The sequence below is a fragment of the Callospermophilus lateralis genome, chromosome 3, assembly GCF_048772815.1.
Source record: "Callospermophilus lateralis isolate mCalLat2 chromosome 3, mCalLat2.hap1, whole genome shotgun sequence".
In the NCBI taxonomy this organism is placed as follows: domain Eukaryota; kingdom Metazoa; phylum Chordata; class Mammalia; order Rodentia; family Sciuridae; genus Callospermophilus; species Callospermophilus lateralis.
In genome coordinates this window covers 21530952-21539585 of record NC_135307.1, presented here as the reverse complement: position 1 = coordinate 21539585, position 8634 = coordinate 21530952, and the positions used below count along the sequence as shown (strand labels likewise).

Below are 8634 nucleotides of genomic sequence, written 5' to 3'. Positions count from 1 at the left end.
ATCAAAAGGAGTTTAAAATATCCTCAACAGATGTTCTTAAATGCAGACTTTTCTCTCTGCCAAAATTTTATTTGCCCTCCCCACTTCCTTTCCCTCCTCAGTGAAGTATATTCTTAGCTTGAAAAGCACATATAAAATAAATATATTTTTACTTTAAAATGTAATTAAAACTAGCCAAGCATGTTATCATAGTCCAAAGAATCTATTATAGCTTTAAAGTTTTTATTGCGAAGCAGATAATTTTTATATCTAGATCTGAACCTAGTTCATCATATTGAATTTTACCAAGTCTTACACATTTTTTTTTTTTTTACATGTAAGGTGTCATTTCTACACTGGAAAAAGTATGAAATGATTCAAGATGAAACCTGCTGACTCTTGGTAAAGGTGTCAGAATAAAGTAATTGTTCAAACCTGCCCTTAGATAATAATTATAAAAACTGTGTTAACTTTAAAACCCAAGTACTTAAACTGGAAGGTATTTAAAAGATGAAAAAAGTCAGAGTAAGTTTACTCTTTAAAACTTTCCAATAAGAAGAAAACTATGAAGGTTAGAAGATTAACACATTGTTGTCAAATGAGTGAAAGAAAAACAATGCTAATTGAGAAGTCTATATCTGACTTTATTTATTTGTTTGTTTGTTTGTTTGTTTGTTTATTTTTGCTACTAGGGATTCATCCCAGGCGCACTCAACCACTGAGTCATATTCCCATTTTATTTTTGTATTTTATTTAGATACAGGGTCTCACTAAGTTGCTGAGGCTGGTTTTGAACTCTGGGTCCTCCTGCCTCAGTCTGGAGAGACCCTGGGATTACAGGCATGCCTCAGGACACCTGCCCTTGACAAGTTTTGAATAAACAAAACTGAGACACTCTGGAGCCAGCAGACAGGTTATATAAAGAGTGCTAAAAGTAGAGTGTGATGCCACAAAGTGACTTGGATTCTATAAAGCAATGGCACGCATGGAGTGATAAGTATACAGGGATAAATACAGTACTTTGTTATTCAATGTTTACCATTTATTTTCTGAATTTCTTTTAAAATTTGAGAGGAAGAATTTTAATATACTACTAAGAGATTGATAGCATACACATAACAATAGTGATACAAAGTACATAGGAATGTATTGCTTTAAAGTTTCTCTATTTTTTTCAGAAGTAATTTGATGCTAACCCCAAGTAGATTCTAATAAAGTAAGGATACATACTTTAATTCTGGTTCTTAATACGAATACAAGGAAATATAGCTGGAAAGCAAAAATAGAAAATAATATTAAATACTGCAGATATCACATTAATTGAGAAAAGGCAGGAAATGAAGAATAGATAAAAATGAGAAAGAATGTGGAAAACACCTAGCAAAATGGCCTATCAAACTATACCTGTATTAATTATGAACAGCCTAAATATCCATTCAAAAAGCAGTAATTTTCAGACTGGTTACAAAAGCAAGAGTCCACTGTGTATTGTCCAAGAGAGACACACTTTAAATACAAAATAAAAATAGCTTGCAAGTAACAACATGAATTATACAGTATGTAGGCAGTAAGCTGAAGAAAGTTGTCAGGGCCGTACGTATTCTGACAAAGCACAGTGCCAGGCAAGAGAATCACTACAGATAAAGTGGAACACTCAATAGTGACAATAGTGCCAATAAATCAGAAAAAAAAAGTCTTTATTTATGCCCAATAGCATAAATTCAGAACTAATGGGAGAAATTAGCAACTTTATCATCCTATTTAGATATGCTAATATACCTAACTCAGATTTTCTAGAAAAACTGACCAACATAAGAATAGTAAGGAAGCTAATTGTAAATGACATTATTTATCATCTTTTATCCTACTGACATGTGAAAATGACTACATACCCAAACTGTCAGAGAGAAGGTGGAACAATTAGAACTCACACACGTGAATATCAAAAATATCATACTGAGAAAAAAAAAATCAAGACACCAGATAAATACCATATAATTCTTTTTATATGAAATTTTATAAAATGCACAGGTTTGTAGTGACAAAAAGGATAACAGTGATTTTTCCTGAGGTTAGAGATTAGAATTGGCTACCAGGTGACATTCTTGCATTCTTGGAAGTGACTGCATCTGAGGGTTTGCAGGTGTGGCTGCCTATCAAACTCATTGAATTGTGCACTTTGGTGAAGTTCATATGCATCAATGGTATTTCAACATAGTTTTTTAAAATAAATGAGCAACAAGAAAAATAAAAAAGAAGATATTGGTACAATTATTCTGAGGTCCAGTCCCTGGTAGACATGCATGTGTTACTGGTGAGGAGGGTTTCCAAGGATAGAGAGAGGAGGGATATCTATGTCTTTAGTGCCTTCTGTGGAGCAGTAAGTTACCATGGTCTTGGTTTTCACAGCAGTTCTCTAAAGTGGGTACTCTCCCCCTCTAGAAAATGGAAAACCTATATTTCAATGTACCTTATTATGATTCCAAAGAATAGTAAACTTTTCTAGGTTTCTTGAATTTAAAGGGATTGTTCTTGGTCAAACTACCTGTTGCTCACCACAGAGTAGTTTGTGAAAGTATTAATGTTTTACATAAACTATTTTCTTCCTAAAAGGTCTAGAGTAATGCAAATAAATAAGAGTAGTTATGTTAGAAAGCAGAGTGAATGTAGCACTTTTAATTTTATGTATATTTTTTTCTTTTCTTTTGCTATCAGGGATTAAATCCAGGGGTATTTAAACACTAACCAGTGAGCAACTTCTCCAGCCCTTTTATTTATTTGTTCACTTATTTTCCATTTGTTTGTTTGTTTGTTATTTTAAGGCCAGGTCTGGCTAACTTGCCTAGGACCTCATTAACTTTCTGAGGCTGACTTTGAACTTGTGATCCTCCTGCCTCAAACTCTCAAGGCGCTTAGATTACAGGTATGTCCCACTGTGCCTGGTTGGGTTTATCTTAATTCAATATTAAAATCTATTGTTTTTGATGTTACTATCAGGGTTGTGCTGATAAATGTTTAACAACTGGTACCCTGGAAAGGAGAAAAACACAAAATGTTTGTCTATTACATTTGATGATTTCAGTGTTGTGAATACTCACAGTCATGCCAATTTTAAGCTATACAATAATGTCATTAAACACTCATCTAGGACAAAATCTGCACAGTTGTTTTTATTTCTGCTGATGCAAGCCAGTTCCAGTTCACCCCTGATTTTAACCTATTTCACAAACAGGATGGATTAAAACTTTTAGAGTTTATTTTATTTCACAGCTTTTTTGTTAATAGCACATTTCTTTGGCGGGCATTAGAGTACATTTAGTTTCATGACACTCATTAATTGAATTTGAAACCCATTAACAGGCTCGTGTTACTTAAAGGATGAAATTGTCCTGATAACAAGTTGAGTTTAGTGCATCAACAACAGTGACTTCCGTCTTCAGTATATCCTTTTATGTAATAGAAGATTTGGAAGAAGAACTTCAGGATTCCCTTGCCTCATTCTCTTTTGAAGCTCATTTTCACTTCTTCAGAAAATTCTGATGACTGCTTTTAACTCTACTTCTCACTGTCTTCACTTCCACATTGCTCTGGCATGAGCCACCTCTGGGATTATTGCAATAGCCTGCTAATCTCTCTCTTCTCCTCCACCACTGCCCTGTTCCAAATGCAACATTATCACTAACTTTCTAAAATCTAAATCTGATCTTAATGCTGCTCAGTTCAAATCCCCTTTGGTGCTTCTGCATCCCATTCATGGTTCAATGCTAAGTTCTAATCTTGACCTTCATTGATGCCCTACATCATATATTATCACTCCCATCCTTCTAACTATACCTCTAGTCGCTCTTCTCCCTCACTTACTTTTCCAGCCAGGTTGACCTGAAAATATCTTGAAACTGCCTTAAATCATTCCCTCTGCTTACGTTCTATTCTGGGAGATTTCCGTGTATTTTACTGCTTCATTTCCTTCATGGCTGTGCTCAAACATCACCTTCTCAGTGAAGCCTTACATTCTACTCATTCAATCCTTGTTAAAATACATGCTACCACCCTATTCCTACCCTGGCCCTGAGTCCTGTGCATCCTGTTTGACTTATATTCCTTATTTTTCCCCACAACACTTATACTATTCCAATATCTACAACATTGATTTGGTCATTTTATTATGCATACTGTTTCTTCACTACAATGTGACCTCTATAAGGTCAGGAATTTTTGCCTATACATAATACCTAACACCTTTATTCAATTTTATTCTGAATTCACATAAAATTGTGCATGTTTATGGGTACAGTGTGGTGTTTTAATACATGTATATATTTTTCAGTGATCAAATTATTGCTAGCTATTTACGTTACCCATCACTTCTTCCAACAATTATTATTTCTTTTTAGTGAGAATGTTCAAAATTCTTTTATTTATTTTGAAATATACAACAAATTATCAAATAGTCACTTGTTTTGCTACAAATACAAGTTTTTTGTTTGTTTTTGACAATGGCTATGATAATTTCCATTTCTACCAAGAGTGTGTCAGAATGACTCTTTATTTTATTCCTTGACAATGCTTGTGCTTTTTTCTTTTTTTCTGTTTTTTAATAATAGCCATTTTAATGGGAAAGAGGTGATATCTCATCATGTTTCTGGTTTGCATTTCCATGGTAATCAGTCATGTTGAACAGTTTTTTTTTTCCATGTATTCATTTGCCATCATTATATATGTATATATATATATTTTTTTTTTTTGAGAAACATCTATTTAGGACTTTAGTCTGTCTTTCAAAAAATCAGATTATTTATTTTTTGCTATTGAGTTGTTTGAATTCATTGTATATTCTTTGTATTAACCTGTTGACAGATGCATAGTTTGCCAATATTTTCTCCCAATTTGTAGGTTGTCTTTTTACTTCATTGATCTTTTCCTTTGCTGTGCAGAATCTTTCAGTTTTATGTAATCCCACTTGTCAATTTATGTTTCTATTGCCTGTCTTATTCACAAAAACATGGCCCATACAAATGTCACAAAGCATTTCTCCGATGTTTTCTTCCAATGGTTGCATAGTTCAGGTGGTACATCTAAGCCTTGCATCCATTATGTGTTAATTTTTGTATGTGATGAGAGATGGATTCTATTTTCATTCTTCTGCATGAAGATTTCCAGTTCCCCATACTCCACTTACCGAGGAGACTGTCATTTACTCATAGTGCCTTTGTCAAAATTTGGTTGATTGTAGGGGATATGGGTATGTCTCATTAATTACCTACCATGCATGAGGCTCTGAATCCAATCCCTCGCACTTTAAAAACAAAGAGAGAGAGAGAGAGAGAGAGAGAGAGAGAGAGAGAAGACCATTAATGTACAGTCTTTGTTCTAGTTCTCTATTCAGTTCAATTGGTCTACTTACCTGTTTTTATTTCAGTACCATGGTGTTCTGTTTTTACTAGAAATTTGTATTATGTCATTTGTATCTTATATATCTTGAAGTCAGGAAATGTGATATCTCCAGTTTTATTTTACTCAAAATTGATTTGACTATTTAGAGTCCTCTAGGTTTCATAAAAATTTTAGAATTATTTTTCTGTTTATATAAATAATGTCATTGATATTTTGATATTTATTGCATTGAAACTACAGATCACTTTGTGTAGCTTGAAAAGTTTTTCCATATTCTTTGTTTGTTCCTTATAGTTGTACATGTGGTGCTGTCCATTGTTATATATGTATACATGCACACAATGTAACGATATAATTTGGTCAGTATTATTCCCTAGTATTTTCCCTTTCTCTCATCCTCCCTTCCCTAGTCATTTTTCTCTACTCTAGTGATTTCCTTTTGATTTTTGTGAGATCCGCCTCAGTCTTTCTTTTTTATCTCTAGCTTTTATATATGAGATAACATATGACCCTTGACATTTCAATAGTACTCATTCTTCTAATGAATGAACACATACATATTTTCATTTATTTGTCTTCAATTTTTATTATTGTTTTATGATTTTTCATTGTAGAGATATTTCACCTTCAAATTTACTAAAAACAGTACTAGTTTTCTTTATTTCTTTTCCAAATAGCTTTCTATTACTATGAATAAATTTTATTGATAAAACAATAAAAAGAAGCACAAAACAAATAATTGGTTGTTTTGAAAAAATAAGGGAAATTGACAAATATTTAGTTAAATTTAGGGAGAAAAAAGATGGCTAAATCAAATAAAATGAGAAATAAAAAAGAGACATTACAATGGACATCATAAAAATAGAAAGGATCACAAAAAATATTATGAATAACTATACACCAACAAATTGGAAAACCTACCTAGATGAAATGAATAAATTCACCTGGACACATGTAATCTCACAAGTTGAATCAAGAAGAAATAGAAAACCTGTACTGATCAACAATGTAGAAAAATATTTCATTGACTAATAGCTTCCACATTGAATTTTATCAATTAAAGAACTAGTACTGATTCTCAAGCTATTCTAAAATATATTTTAAAAGGGAATGTAAACAGGTCTGGGGTTGTGGCTCAGAGGTAGAGTGCTCACCTAGCACCTGGGAGGCCCTGGGGTTGATCCTCAGCACCACATAAAAATAAATAAATAAAGTAAAGGTATTGTGTTCAACTACAACTAAAAAAAATAAATATTTTTTTTTAAATGGGAATGTAAACAAATTCACACAAGGACAATCTTCTGCATAAGGGATGCTCAATACTATATATTAAAGAAATAATATATTGTATTACTCATAGTAAATTCATGGTACATTTTGAAAAACAACTGATTAAAGCCCTTACACATTTTCATGTTACAGGACTGATTTATGTCTAAGAAATTTTTTTCTGAATAAAAATATTTAATAAAAACTGTCCAGTAAATAAATAAATAAATAAATGTCTGCCCAAAGCTCCATTTCTGGAGATATAACAGAAAAGAAATTATAAAAGACCAAGCCAGGACAGGGGGGGCGGGCAGCGGCGACCAGAGAGTGGGTGGTGGGGCTGTGGCCAGGTTAGGTAGCCAAGGCGATGTTGGGCCAAGGGTGCCGCCCAGAACCTTGTCGTTCGAGATGACAATAAACTGGAAGAGCTTGAAGAGACTAATCCATTCTCTTTTAAAGAGTTTCTGAAAACCAAGGACCTTAGTCTGAAAGAGGACACAACTAATAGCAGAGTTTATCCATAGGAAGCCTCGAGACACTCATTGGGACTGGACCACAGCTCTCCCACACCCACCCCACCCCCAAGACTGAGGGGTATCCCTGGAATATCAGCAGCCATTGTTTGAAGACACTACAGGGGATAGTGACATCCAGGATGAGGAGGAGGAAGATGAGGACAGTGGGTAGAATGGGGCCATTTTGCTCTGGAGAAGGGTCACTCCTCTAGGACCACAGCCAGCACATCACCCTGTGCCACATGCCTTTCCTTCTTCTCCACCTGGTCAGAGCTGGCAGGGCCTGAGTCTCAGCCCCGCTGGACACTGAGTGGCACAGATTTCGAGCATCTTGCTGGCTCTTCAGCCGGGAGTCAGCAAGTGCCCAGTTTATAACTGATGGAGATGCTCTGGGAGACAGCCACCTGCAGACGCTGCAATAAGTTAGGAAGCATTGAAGGATGAACATTCTAAGCTCAGAAGAAAGCTGAATGAGGTTCAGAGCTTCTCTGAAACTCAAACAGAAATGGTAAGGATGCTTGAAGGGGAGCTAGAAGCAAAGATGATCAAGGAGGAAAGTGACTGCCCTGACCTGGAGACCCTGGTGCAGCAGCTGGAGCAGAATCTGGAGCTGATGACGAAATGGGTTGGAAAGGCAGAAAATCACGTCATGAAGCTGAAACAGGAAATAAACTTGCTCCAGGCACAGTTCTCCAACTTCAAGCCTGAGAATGAAGCCCTGAGGTCGGGCCAGGGTGCCAGCCTGATGGTGGTAAAGCAGAACAGTGGTAAAGCAGAACAGTGACGTGTCCTTACAGAATCTCTGTGTTGTCATGAACAGTGCACACGCCTCCATGAAGCAGCTGGCTTCTGAAGCGGAAACACTGAATTTTGTTTCTGAAATCCTTAAATCTGTAGACAGAATTTCCGAGGTTAAAGATGAGGAGGACAAGTTTTAAGGATCTCTGGATGCTTCTATGTGCCCTGATCAGTAGTGCTTCATCTGAATGTGCAATTGTTCCCCAAAGTGTGCAGTCTTCACTTGAATAGTTATCATGAGATAGTAATTTCATGACCTAAAACAGTGTTATTGGCCACCTGCAATAGGAGTAGCTCTTGTCCATGAATTGCTTTTGTGGTTTATGTGTAGTCTTTCTTGGTGAAATTCTCACTGTTTTGTAGATTCAGTAATTTGTTGAAAAATTTTTTAAATAAAATCCAGTGAGTTTTTAAATTCCCAAACATAAAAACATAACTTCTGTATTCAGTGCTCTTCCATTTTCATCCCAGAACATCGATAAGTTCAGTTGATTGTCTTGATTACCTAAGTACAAAAAAGCACTAAGAGCCACCCAGGAATGAGCAGCTTGAACAGGGACACATGCCTTTTTACTGTCACTCAGTGGTTGTCATAGCCTTCCTGGGGTAGATTCTGTCATCAGTAGCCCAAGTGGTGGACACTGCTATCCTCCCACAGGAAGACAAGGTTGCATACATT

At 35.4% G+C, this 8634-nt stretch overlaps 1 pseudogene; it reads left to right on the top strand.

The window, feature by feature from the left end:
- The first annotated feature begins 5217 nt into the window (after window positions 1-5217).
- Window positions 5218-8095, top strand: LOC143394561 (endosome-associated-trafficking regulator 1-like; annotated as a pseudogene).
- The last annotated feature ends 539 nt before the right edge of the window (window positions 8096-8634 follow it).